Below are 14,597 nucleotides of genomic sequence, written 5' to 3'. Positions count from 1 at the left end.
CTTATAACATGCCTTCACATTTGAAACCTAAGCAGCAATTATTCATCCCAGTTTTACCCCCCCTGCAACCTCCTCCAGACTATGCTTGCTTGGGATGTATAGCTGCTGCTTTCCCTGCCTGGGTCAGTTGTGAGATACAGCCTTAGTATAGGAGCCAGAGTTGTCTAAATGCTCCCTGTACTTCTTTTCAGGCTGGCTGGGGACGCATTATGAATGAACACTTAGCTACTTATGTAGCAGAGAATGGCCTTGTTGGAAATCAATGGGAGGAGAGGCTCTGGACCTGAGAAGGCTCGATGCCCCAGTGTAGGAGAATCCCAAGATAGGGAAGGGGGAGTGGGTAGGTTGGTAAGCAGGGGGAGAGAGGATGGGATGGGGGTTTTTGGAGGGGAAGCCAGGAAAGGGGAGAACATTTGAAATATAAATAAAGAAAGTATCTAATAAAAAAAATCTAAAGAAAAAAAAAAGAATGAACACTTGATAAAAGAGAATGATGAAAGTTCTCCACCTACAGGAGAAAGCTTCCAGTGAGGACATTAAACCATAAAGCTACTTCTTGGAGGCCTCTCTCGGCCTTTCCTCCTAGCTCATTCCTTTGTAATCCACCGACTACTGAGCCTCTCTCTGCTGAGGACCTACAACTGAGTATTCCTCAGCTCTCATCTGAGGTGATTCTTCTTCCACTAGAATTCTTACAGTAGTGGGGATTAACACAGAGACCCACAACCACAACCACGACTGGACAATATGAAGAGAATGAGGGACTTTGGGGCATTCAACCCTAAAAGAGATGTCTTTATCAAACACCTGCCCTCAAGGCTCAGGAGTCCATACATAAAGGAAGAAGAAAGTGTAAGAGCCATAGGTGATAGATGATTCCAAGGAAATGATGTTGTCCAGACACAACAGAACTGATGCTCATATGAACTCACAGAGAGTGTGAACTACTTGTAGGGCCTGTGGGAGTTCAAGCCATACAAATCCCAGAACTGTGAAGGGGAGTTAGACACAAGGGCCCACACCTAACCAATGAAAAAGGGAGGTGGACACAAGTCCCACACCTAACTAAAGAGAAGGGGAGGTGGACACAAGATCCTACCCCTAACCAATGAGAAAGGGAGGTGGACACAAGATCCTACCCCTAACCAATGAGAAAGGGAGGTGGACACAAGATCCTACCCCTAACCAATGAGAAAGGGAGGTGGACACAAGATCCCACCTTGTGATTGATACTTGCTTAGAGAGGGAGGAACAGTTTTCTCCAAAGGAGTGTCCTGTATGTATTAACTATACCTGATGGCAGACTCGTGCCCAGGAGTTGTATATATATTAACTATACCTGATGGCAGACTCATGCCCAGAAGTTGTATATATATTAACTATACCTGATGGCAGACTCGTGCCTAGGAGTTGTATATATATTAACTATACCTGATGGCAGACTCGTGCCTAGGAGTTGTATATGTATTAACTATACCTGATGGCAGACTCGTGCCCAGAAGTTGTATATATATTAACTATACCTGATGGCAGACTCGTGCCCAGGAGTAGTTAGCCAACATAAAATAGATTCCTTTTTGGGAAAGAAGAGGGAGGGTTTTTTGTTTTGTTGTGATATTTTTTGTCTTGTTAGTTACCCTCTTTTTTTGTCTGTTTTGAGTTTTTAATTTATTAATTTTTGAGAGAGAGGGAAAGAAAGAGAGCGAGTAAGAGAGAACATTAAATTGCATGAGCACTGAGGTGGGGAAGTTCTGGGGATTATACGATCCGAGTATATTTTATAGAAATTTGCATAAAAATTTCAAATTTAAGAAAACAAACAAAAAAAAAAAGCCGAATCCTGCCAGTAGCCCCTGGAATATTGCCAACTCACAAGTCAGCTATGCAGTAAAATCTTCCCTATGGATAATATCATCTTTTTATTATTTCCATACCACTTGTTATGAATAAAGTTATTTCTCCTACATATATCATATGTATGAAAAGGAAATATATTAATATATGTACATGAAATATATATGTAGGAGAAATATATAATACAATGTAATATGTAATATGAATAATATAATATAAAGAATATGTATATATATGGTTTATGTTTTGCCATATATGGTTTTCTTTTACACTCCATAAAGCATATTCCCATAAATGTGTGCAAAGTCTGACAAAGTAATTTTTTATAAGAGCAGCACCACAAGACAATCCAAGCAAGCTTCTAGCTAGAGACTTCAGGGGAATTAGGAGAGTAGGGCGTGAGTGCTGTAGGTGTTCTTATCCCAGTCTGCAAACATCAGGACATTGCTCTAGGGGGTCAGTATGGCTTAGCCAATGCTAAAAGCATGGTTTTATAATTAGCCCTGGAGCTAGACTTGCCATATAATCTTATTTTGCCACATGATCTTGGATGTAGAAACTCATACGATGTTCGATACGTTGTTCAGCTCACTAGGCTTTGCTTTTCCCCTTGTTAAAATTCAGGACAATGTATCCTTCCACAGGGTGCATGCTGTGATGGCTACTTTTCTGTCTACCTGACACAAGCTAGAGTCACTGAGACCGGGAGAGCCTCAGCTGGGGATGCCTCAGTAAGATCTGATACAGTCAGGTCAGTAATTCATTAATGACTGATATAGGAGGACCCAGCCCATTATGGGTGGGACTGGTGGTCCTGGGTTCTGTAAGAAATCAAACAGGCTGAGCAAGCCACAGGGAGCAAGTTGGTAAGCAGCACCCCTCCATGGCCTCTGCTTCCTTCCCTACCTCCAGGTTCCTGCCCTGCATGAGTTCTTGCCCTCACTACTTTTGATGATGAACTGTTATATGGAGCTTCCTTCCCAATTTATTTTTAGTCTTGGTGTTTCAGCTCTGCAATAGTAACCCAAACTAAGAAATCTGGTATGTGTTTATTTGGCCATTCTGCAGCATAATGCAGTTAATTATGGAATGCTATTTGGCTCTAAGGATTGAGTGTATTTACACAGGATTGGTCAGTGGGGGCACTCTGTTCTTGTGTTTATGAAGATGAAGGATAAACTTATAGCCAAGAGCAGAACAGCTGGAAACATTCCTTGTGACTTCTCTGTGGGATAAAACAAGATCAACAAGAAAACAAGATCAAAGTCTCCATCTTGCCTTCCACAAATAAAAATCATCTCTATTGAAGGTGGGAATGAAGCACATAAATAAGAAAAGCATGTGTGAACCTGAGTACACCAGTCTCCTTTGAATCTGCACCAAAACCTTGCCATTTCCTCCGAATGTTAAAGCCCCCAATTTGTTACATTCTTATTTTTATTATTAATAGTAACAATGTTATTTGGTGCCATTATTGTTTAAACCTGCTTGAGCCTAGCTTCTCCAATCTGTGTTGAAAGAGTCCCCAAAAATTTAGCATCATTCAAGCTTGCTGTGGTGGTAGTACTAGAATTGAATAGTGTGGTAAGTATTAAAAAAGATAATAAGTGTACAATGTTAGCACCATGTCTGCAACCTCAATATATGTTAGCTGTGATAATGAGAATGGGGATAGTGGCAATGACAATGTTTCTGTTTCCTTGTTGAAGTATCCAGTAGGACACATGTAATGGGTTTTCACTAAACACCACTGGATACATCTCAATCTCTTATCAAATGATAACTGTAATCTGAGAGTCTTCCTCCAGCAGCTAATGGAACCAAATGTGGAGACCCACAACCAAACATTAGAGTTCAGGAAGTCTTGTGGAAGAGTAACAGGAAGAACTGAGGAAAGCAGAAAGGATCAAGAACACCATAAAAGACCTACAGAGCCAAGTCACCTGGGCCTATGGGGCTCCCAGAGACTGAAACACCAACCAAAGAGCATTCATAGATTGAACCAAGGCCCCCTACACACATGTAGCAGATTGGCGTCTTGGTCTTCCCGTGGGTCCCCTAACAACTGGAGTGAGGGATGTCTCTGATCCAGACTTGGATTGCCCTTGGATCCCTTATCTGAGCTGCCCTGTCTGGCCTCAGCGGGAGAGGATGTGCTTAGTTCTGATGGGACTTGATGTGCCAGGGCAGGTTCATATCCAAGTGCAAGTTCGGAGAAGGCCTCAGTCTCTGATGAGAAGGGAGAGCGCAGTGGGGCAATGGGTTGGGCAGCTGGAACTAGGTGAGAGGAAGTGGGGCTGTGGTTGGGATGTAAAGTAAAAGAAATAAATTAATGAAATAAAAGTAAAAAGCAAAAGAAACAACCAAACCAAACCAAACCAAAAAACCCAAAAACCAAAACCTAAATGATCCTGCTTCTTGTCAATTTTTAAAGTGCTGTTTTTCGAACTCTTAGTTTGAGTCTGATCAAGCAGGACCACATGATTTGTAGTTATGGAGGGTCATACGAAGAGGGGAGTATGGTAGAAAGCAATTTTCTGTTCAGTGCTCAGATCATATAAGGAAGGGATGGTAATTTGTTTCCTTGCATGCTCCGGTACAGCACAATGGGTTCTTATCCTTGGGTAGCTACGGTGATTCTGTCCTGTCCCAGAGTGGTAACAGTCATTCCCCAAGCTCTTGGGTCAGATGGTTATCCTGGAGGGGCTGCACTGAGGCCAACATGGCCATCTGGAACATACGGAAAGATGACAGCAGAAGCAGAAGAAAAAAGAAACTCTTTTTTTACAGAGTATCTGGGGGATTAAAGCAAAGCACCAATAAACCTTGGGAAACTTTGATTGATGGATATATGGGGGTTTTGTTTGATTTGAGAACTATATGCATTGTTTGTATCAGGTTAATTAATGGTGTACACTTTTCTATAAGCCTTCCTCCCTACTAATATTTAACACTGAACTTAATCATTTATTCAATTTATTCAATGTGTGTGTGTGTGTGTGTGTGTAATAGTGAATGTGTCCATGTTAAAGGACAAGCTTGGTTTTAGGTTCTTGCTTTTTACCTTATTTGAAGTTGTTGTTTATCACTGTGCAGTCCTGACTACTTGGCCTCTGAGCTTGCAAGGATTCTCCAGTCCCCATTCTTCATCCCCGCTTAGGAGAGGTGAAATTACAGACATGTTTGTATCTGGTTTTAACTGGGTTCTGGACTTTCCAAGTCAATTGCTCTGATCTTTGTGCATGAAGTGAGTTTTTACCTACTGAATCAACATGATTCATTTATTTGATCTCTATAAGGGCATGAAGTTTTAATGGCTTAGAAAATTGAATGCGTACAGAAAACTAAAAGTAAAAATAAAATAGCTCTAACTAATTTATTTGTTGTTTCTTAATTTAAAGTGACAATGAAACTCTCAAAATTTCAGTGTTTAATGGGAATACTATTACATATAACATTCTGACTCATTTAATTTAATAATTAGCAGCAACAGTATCAACATTTTTCTGCTTGTACAGATTAGGTAGGAAAGAAATACTTTATTTGTCTAATGAGTTTAAAACTGAGCCTCATGTATAATATATCTTCCATAGGGATTAACTATTTCATTATTGTAAAAAACAATATATTTTGGAATGGTTAAAGGTAATAATATTAATTTTTATAGTATTAATATGAATATTCATCTTGTATAATAGCGGAAGCTTTGCTTAGCATCTTGACATTGTCGAATCTTTCATTGTTGAATCTTTACTTAGTATCTACTTTGGTCCAAAAATGACCAAACTATTTGCTATAAGCTAAGACAAAAATCTTCCTTTTCACAAAGCTTATATACATTGCAGGAAAACGCAGACTTTTTTATTAATAAATAAATGAAATAAGCAGTCCATTAGGGCATGATGGCAAAACAGATAAAATTGACTTAAGATGTGGACTTTCCCATTTCTGTAAAGAGACTTGCATAGGAGAGTCAATTTTTAATAGAACTTAGAAGTTTTATAATTTATTTGTTTTCACTTTATATGCAGTGATGTTTTTATTGCAAGCATATCGGTGTGAGAGTGTCGAATTTCTTGGAACTAGACTTGCAGATAATTGTGAACTGCTTTGTGGGTGCTGGGAGTTTAACCATGGTCCTCTGGAAGAGTATGCAACGAGTTATCTCTCCAGGCATCTTCCCCAGTCCTGGTGATTCTACTTTTTTCTAGGATTCCTCAAAGAATGGCAGGGAATCTCTATATCTCTCTTCACACATTGTCACCTAGGTTGAATTGAAGAGAACATTTTGTCCTATCTATATGAGTCCAATTGAAGAACTCCTTATTTTAGTGGAAACATGAGAGCATTGTCATAACCAGTATTTATGGATTTTTGTGTGATGAGTTGTTAGAGGAAATGTAACTCCTCAAATTAGCAGTGTGAGTTGTCCCTTTAAGAACTGGAGAATTAAGAGGCAGGAATCACTGAAGGACAGTTTACAATCATACCCTGCATACCTCTGCAACCTGTGGAACTGGCTGTGTCCCCTTGTGTCAAAATTGTCTCTTTAGCCTTTTTGGGTGTATGAGTTTGTAATGTAAATAAGCCATGGCTCACCTCAACAGTCGGTAAGACTGCCCTTCAGGAGTGGAGCATGAAGGCTGCTCTCTACGCCAGGTCTACTCAGATCTATGAGGAGAACGGAGGAAGGCAGTCCACAGCCTCAGGTCATGAGGTATTTCAGTATCTTTTCCTGTTGTCACCCAAGAGCTAAGGACTCATTCATTATTACTTTTTATGGTGCATGGTAGGCAAATAATCTATGAATGAGCCATATCTCAAAACTGAAAGTTACTTTTCTGTTTTTTGGGTTTTGAAACACCACACCATCACTGGACATCTCAGGCTCTTCCCAAACTCATAAGTATTCTCCTGCCTGAACCTCTCTAGTGTAGAGATTACAGATATAAACCACCTTACGGAGCTGAGTCAATTTTTAAAAATATGAACACACACATTTATTAGCTCGGAGTCTGTATCTGTCTGTGCTTTGTAAACACGTATTTTAAATAGTGAATTAAATAATCACTTGTTTTGAAGAATAAAATCTAGCTTAATGCTTTTCTTAGATTTAAATATTTTGTTTGTTTTCATTTTGTGGTAATTTTTCCATGTTAGACAAACAAAAAAACCTCTCAGCAGGTTTTCTAGTGAATATTTCTAATACATCTTTACTATGGAGGAAGGAGCAGGAGTTTGGGCCTAGGCTGGGCTAAACAGTGAGAGCCTGTCCAAACAGATGGAAAGAAACAGAGAAAAACAGCAGCCATCTCAAGAATATCGGGAAAGTAAGCTTTCTTCTCCGTGCCTGCTTGTGGAATGCCCTCAGTTCCCAGTGCATTCTTCTCCATGCCTGCTTGTGGAATGCCCTCAGTTCCCAGTGCTTTCTTCTGCATGCATGCATGTGTAATGCCCTCAGTTCCCAATGCAGAGGACTTGTCTGACCATGGACCCATTCTTATTTTCTAGAAGACATTTGGAAAGATTAAATAAATAACAATAGGTCACAAAGAGGAATAAGCTAGTTCTCCCGTGCCACCACTGAGGATGGGACTTCTGGGTCCAGTTGGTTATTTGAACCTGCTTGGAGTTCTCAAGAGGAACTGATAATGTATTGGGTGTGTTTCACTTCAAAAGAGCATTTTCTTTTGTGGATTAAATCAGATGACTTCACTTTCCAGATAAACACCTGCTGTCCCTTGATAGCACAGTAGAGAACTTACAGGGACTTCTACTTTGACCCGGAATTGTCTGTGGACTCACCTCTTTGAAATTGTTTATCTTGAAGAGACAGCTTGGAAGCACAGAAGCCAAATGGTGCGGAATTGTCAAAAGCCACTAGCTAATCCATTGCATCCCTCTGCATGACTGACTTTCCCCTATAGCTTCGCTTCCTCTTGGTTTAAATGTGCCATTGATTACACTTTGACGAAGTGCACCTTAATGTACTTAACAGGGAGCTTGAGAAGGAATGTGTTTATATGTTCTTCATGAGAAGCAAATGGACACACATTTTAAAACTGAATGTTTTATTTGGCGCTGTGACCAGGCTGACGCCAGCTGGGCTGTGTTCCACTGCTTCTTGGGAACCTGATTAGTTTTAATGTGCCCGTTGAGCTCTCTTGATCAGTGAGCTACTTTTTGAATTTCTGATTTGCATGTCCCTAATAGCTACAGAAAGCTGAACATGCAAGTGTTTCTCAGCCATTTGTGTTTCCTTTCTTGAGAATTCTCTGCTTAGATCTGTAGCCCATTTTTTTTTAAACTGGGTTGTTTTCACAATGTCTAGTATTTTTTAGCTCTTTGTATATTTTGAATATTAGACCTTTAATAAATGTGTAGTTGGCAAAATTATTTTATTATTCTGTAGCCTGACACTTTGTCCAAATGAGGATGTTCTTTGACACAAAGAAGTCTCACAGTTGCATGAGGTCCTATTTATTAATTGTTCATAATGCCTGTGTTATCGATGTTCTCTTGATTAGCAAGTTACTCTGTTATTCAGAAAGTCCTTATACCAATGAGTTCAAGGCTATTCCCAGTTTTGTCTTCTATCAGATTCAGGCTATCTTGACTTACGTTGAGGCCTTTGAACAATTTGTATTTGAGTTTTATTCAGGCTGAGAAGTATGGATCTACTTGGATTCTTTTGCATACAACAATCTAGATTGATCAGCACAATTTGTTGCTGGTCCTGTTATTTTACAAGTGTGCATTTCTAGCTTCTTCATTAAAAGTCAGGAGTTTGTAGGTGTGTGGCCTCATGTTTGGCTCTTCAAATTTGACTCCTTTGATAAACTGTATGTTTTATTCTACTATCAGGTGGGTTTTTTTTACTACAGCCCTGTAGCCTATTTTCAAATCAGGGATGGTGATACCTCTAGCCATTTTTGTTATTTAGGATTATTTGAGATATGCTGGGGTTTTGTGTTTCCATATGAAGCTGAGAATTGTTCTTTCAAGATGTGTGATGAACTTTGTTCCGATTTTGGTAGAGATCACCCTGAATCTGTAGATTGCTCTTTGTACGATGACCACTTTTACCACTGCTGCTGATGTATGAGATGGGGGATCTTTTCAACTTTTGTTATCTTCTTCAACGACTTAAAGTTTTTATTAGACAAGTTTTACACTTGCTTGGTTAGAGTTACCCCAAGATATTTTAGGGTTCTCTGGGAGCAACTTTGAAAGGTATTGAATTCCCTGAGTGCTTGCTCAGTCATTTGCTCTGTGTATATAAGAAGGCTACTGGGTTTTGTGTGTTAATTTTGTATCCTGTTACTTTTCTCAATATGTCTATAAGCTGTACAAGTTTCCTGGTAGAATTTGTAGCGTTGCTTATATATATATAAACATATCATCTGGTCATAAAGACATTTTGACTTTTTCCTATCTTGTTTGTATCCCTTTGATATTTGTCAGTTGTTTTTTTTTTTTCTCTAGCTAAGACTCCAAGTAGTTTATTGAATGGGTGTAGAGAGAGTAGACAACATCTTGTTCCTGTTCTAGTAGAAATGATTTGAGCTTGTCTTCATTTAGGTTGATGCTGGCTGAGGACTTGCTGTAAATCACCACTATTATTATGAGATATGTCCTTTTTATCCCTAGTCTTTCCAGTATTTTTATCATGAAGAGATGTTGGATTTTATCACAGACCTTTTCTACATCTAATGTGGTTTTTGTCTTTCAGTCTGCTTATACAGTAGATTAAGTTTATTGATCTATATATGTTGGACCATCCCTGCATCTAGGAACTTTGTATCAGCTGTACAACATTACACTGGAACCAGGACAGTGTAATTGGAGCAGGATGATGAGACAGTACTGTATTAAACCACTCAGCACCTCTTAACCTTCCCTATGTCATATGACCACTCCAGGACTGTATTTTCCCATACCTATGTGATTCTCAAAAGACAATGATCTATGAAGACACCTCACAGCTGAAATATGGGCCATGTGCACATTATTTGTCAACTATGTTAATATTAGAATCTAGCAGCATACAGACTTTATTTAAATGTTATATCAAACCATTAGCTATTTAATTATTTTTAGTTTTAAAACATTCCTGTTGGGAGGAGATCATCATTGTTTAAATTAGTGACTATATATCATTAACTGCTGAATGTTCTTTCATTTAGATACATATATCTCTTTTAGAAGTTCGAGCACATAATGACATTGTGATAGAATGTAGCAATTTTTTTTCATATCCCACACATTAAAATTACTTACATTATAACAATTACTAATGCTCAGCTATGGGATGAGGTGGTAAATATAAGGGTATGACAGTTTATAAAGCCCATGTGACTCTGAAGAGAGCCAATTTTGTAAATCACTGTTTTGGTAGGAATATCATCAGGCATATGGGTAGAAATACCAGGCACTGCGATTCTTCTTTGTGATTTAAGAGCCATTGGTGCAACAGTACCAGTTCACCGGATACACAGTAATAGCTGTGGATTCCCAGAATGCTAGTTCACCTGTGTCGAAGCCTCTAGAGCCCTTCACCTGTGGAACCTCTGACTTTTACTCAGAGCTCAATCATAATTCCACCAAAATATTTCATGATTCTAAGAAGTGGGTAGAAACCTTTTGAATCCTGAGCTTATGTTTTATTTCTAGAATTATTCATTTGAAAGACCTTGTCTAGAATGTGTTTTATGGGAATTTAAGAGTGTTAGCATGAATGTAGGAACCATGTTAGTTGAAAAGGGCTGAACAAATAAAGTTGGTTTGAGAGGCTGAGAACAAAAGGAAACCCCGAGTCCATTGAAAGAAGGTTAGAGGAGTTACTTAGTTTAGTCAGAAGAACAGCTCAGTATTAATCAAGATACATCACATTTTGATACAGGAATAGGAGAAAGGGTAGAGTTTAAATATTTTACTCCTTCAATTAAGATTGGCCACAGATAAGATACAGACAAAACCTAAAAGAGAGCAGTGCCCCTGGGTTTGATGAAACCTAAGAGAGAGCAGTGCCCCTGGCTTTGATGAATGAGTTTAAGGTCCAGGAAGGGGCTGATGTGTTCTTCAGGCTGAGCATGCTGACTTAGTGTATTAATTTCCTTTGCTTCTAGCCATACTGGAGAGGACCTTAGGCATACATTTAAACAAACTTGTCACTTAGAATGCTGTGTTATACTGATGATTTATGAGGTCCACAGACTGTCTTAAATGTCAAGGCAAGGGGCAGAAGGCATTTTTTAACATTAACAGCTCAACAATTCCACTCTCTCCTGAACCTTGAACTTTTACAAAGATTACAAACTTTGAGTGAAAACCTGTTGTTAGCCACAGGCAAGCTTCACATCACAGTGGAAAGGCTCATCCTTCTTCCACTGGAAGGTTACATCTCATGGCAGCTTTAGATTTCCTCCTTATAGGCAATATGGGATACAATAACTTGGTGCTTAATACTCACCTAAAGAATCATGTAATAAAAGTTTGGTATCTAAGTTTACATCATTAGAAAGTTGTAGGAAACATTAAGTTTAGCCCTGTGAGAGTTTTAGACAATGGAGTATGTTGTCAAAGCTGTTCAAGAGAAGTTAGGGCAAGAAGAGGAGGAACGGGAAGGAGGGGAAAGTAGGGGAGGGAAGAGGAGGTGAGAGAAGGAGAAAAGAGGAAAGCTACCAGCAGGAACCACTACTGGCCAGCCATAGCTCTGTTTTCTAAGGATAATATAAAATAAATAACAATATAGCATTCTTTTCTTTGCCATTAAGAGACTTTTCATTTGGGATGTAGTCACTGGTAGATTGCCCATGTTCCAGTAGGTGGCCTTCGGCTTATGATCATGTCAGCAGCACTAAGTGGACTCAGTGGATTATTTAAGAGAAAAGAAATTAAGTTGAGGAAGATATGTACTGGGGGAGGAATGGAGGAGTTATGAGTTAAGTGGTGAGTCAAAGATAGAGATCTTCAAGAGACATTGTATACATGTGTGAAAAATTCAAATCATATCATGAATATTGCTTAAGACTGTTACTGTTCTTGCAGAGGATCTGGTTTCAGTTCCCAGCACCTGCATGACTGCATAATACAAACTATAACTCAACTCCAGGGGGTTGGCACTCTCTCATCTGGCCTCTACAGGCACTGGTCACATATAAGATACACATGCATACATGTAGGAAATCTTTCATACACATAAATACAAGTAGGTAAGTCTAGAAAAGTTCTCATTTTACAAGTGGAAACAAAAGGCTAGAGTGTTCATGCTTCCAATGATCTGAAAACTTCAAATATTAAACTATTCACACATTAATACCTGGCACTGCCATGTCTTGAACAAAACAGAACTGAGCTGATGACTAGACAAGATCCTTGGATTAAAGAGTAAAGCTTTGTGATTGCATCATTTGCATATTTAATTTTAGAGGACTATAAAATGGGGACGTCCTTTGAATCCAGTTGTTCTTTTTGTTGTAGCTGTGCCTCTAGTTAGGTAAGGCTGGACCAGACGTGGCAGAGGTCAGATGCATCAACCTCAAGACCTTCCTCTTGGTATGTTCTTTCAGCAGTCTATGGCTATGTTTGGGTTGATGGCAAAGCTGCATTTTTATTAATGAGTCCAGCATGCTAAGGGCAGGAGTAATTTACACTAGGTGTCTGAATGAACCATCAGCTATCTATTTTGATTCAGTCCATTACCTGCTTCCCATGAGGAATGAGCTGAGAGTCTGGCTCCAGACTCAGAATGCAAGGAAGATGGATAATAAGCACACCTTGTGTTAGCCATGGGTCTCCATGTGATTTCATTCTGAAATCATAATGAACAATCATACTTTTCTTTAGGAAAATCTTTTTTCCTTCCCTTAATGATAATGGGCTTCTTAATATCTTCGTTCTTCTCACAGTTGTGGATTACAGTGCCAGTTATTCGGAGTAGAATCCTTAAAATAATTCTTCCTTTTCACATTGTTCCAGATGGCTGCCTTAAATCGTTTATTGCTTTTGCAGATGTATCAGAGAATTTCAGGAAAATAAGCCAACGATGGATGACTGCAGTTAGTGAACACCTTTTCCAGTGTAATCTGCACATATACTGACTCATTGTGCTCCAGACTCAAGACTTACAGGGTTTAAGGAACTAGAGATTTATCATTTGGTATGGTAAACAGTCTTGCTTTTTCTTGAAAGACTATACCCTTGCAAATAAATTTAGTAGCAATAAATTATGTTTCCTTTTGTCAAACCATAAAAGAAGTTGTATGAATATAATCTTATATTTTTAACTCTGTTACAAATTTACTAATATATATGACTATAATCATGACAATAAAACCACCAGATTTAATTGTAATTCTTGATAATACTCCCATACTCAGTTCTGCGACAACTGAGGTCCAAAGAAGTTAGTTACATAGAGTAATTCAGGCATTCTGGCTCAAAAACTGATTCTCTCCACAGTTTTTTTTTAGTGGTATGTCATTTCTCAAGACTGAGGACTTTGCACAGTTGATATCGAATAGAGTGTCTTCTATACTCTTAAACTTTAAGGGAGAAATTGTGATAGCTCAATTTCTATTTAAATATTGTAATTTTATGTCATCGGATAAGCCTTGCATATCAGCAAACCCAACTCACTCACTGTCAATTTTCCTTTGCATTCTCTCTGATTTGTGCCAATGTAACCTCTGCTAAACTCTTCCTAGTGATGGATTCCATGTGGGAATAACCCTTTGTTATATAAATGTACTTATTAGAAGCAGTACAACTAAATCATTATTATTTGAATTTCATCTTAAGGGAACTATTGACATTTTCACAAAAGAAGTATTCAATGTAGATGGTAACAAATTTAATTTGATGACCTAAAGTATAGGCTAAGGTAGATAATTTAAAGTATATTCTTGCTTAAAAGTTCTAACTAAAATAATCTGTTTTGAAATTTATCATCTTATTTGAATTATCTTCTTACTTAGTATATCTCAGGTTCCTAGCAATGTTTTCATGCAATACATTCTCCAGATTTCCTTCATGTTCCTCAGTTTTGCCCATCAACACAGTAATATTTGCAAAAAGAAATGCAGTTCATTGATGGAATATCAAAGTTTTAAGTATATACAAATCATACTAATAAGCTCAAATAAAATATTTGAATTTTATTAAAAGCATTTAAAAACATTTCAGAATAAGGGCACTTCATAATTAATACACATTTGAATCATAAAAGTGTTGAAAGGGTTGTAATAATTTTCAACTTTAAATGATGTAAACTCACCTAGGCGACAAGGCCTGTCTGAGTGTGTGGGACATTAGATTGAGTTAACTGAGGTAGGAAGAGACATCTCTCACCCCACCTCCCCACACACCATGAGTTTCAATTCTTTGGTCTGAGGCCCGAGACTGAGTAAAAATGAGAAGCTAAGTTCAATACCACTCTTTATCATACACTGCTTCCGGAGCGTAGGTGTAGTGTGACCAGCTGCCTCAAGCTCCTGTCACCACCTTCATCCTGTGATGGATAGCACTTTCGCATTCTGTGTCAGAATAGGACACATTTTCTCCTTTAAGTTGCTTTTATGTCCTACACATGAGAAAACTTTCTAATACTGCTATATAGTTGTATCCAATCAGGTAACTTAAGAATTTGATTTGTAATAAACAACTATTTTATCATAGTAAGTTATTTACTTTATTTGAATATACAAAGACCTGCAAAATATCAAAACCAATAGCTGTTAAGA

Source organism: Mastomys coucha, unplaced genomic scaffold, assembly GCF_008632895.1.
Source record: "Mastomys coucha isolate ucsf_1 unplaced genomic scaffold, UCSF_Mcou_1 pScaffold21, whole genome shotgun sequence".
NCBI classification, from domain to species: Eukaryota; Metazoa; Chordata; class Mammalia; order Rodentia; family Muridae; genus Mastomys; species Mastomys coucha.
Note: the sequence above shows the minus strand (reverse complement) of the source record.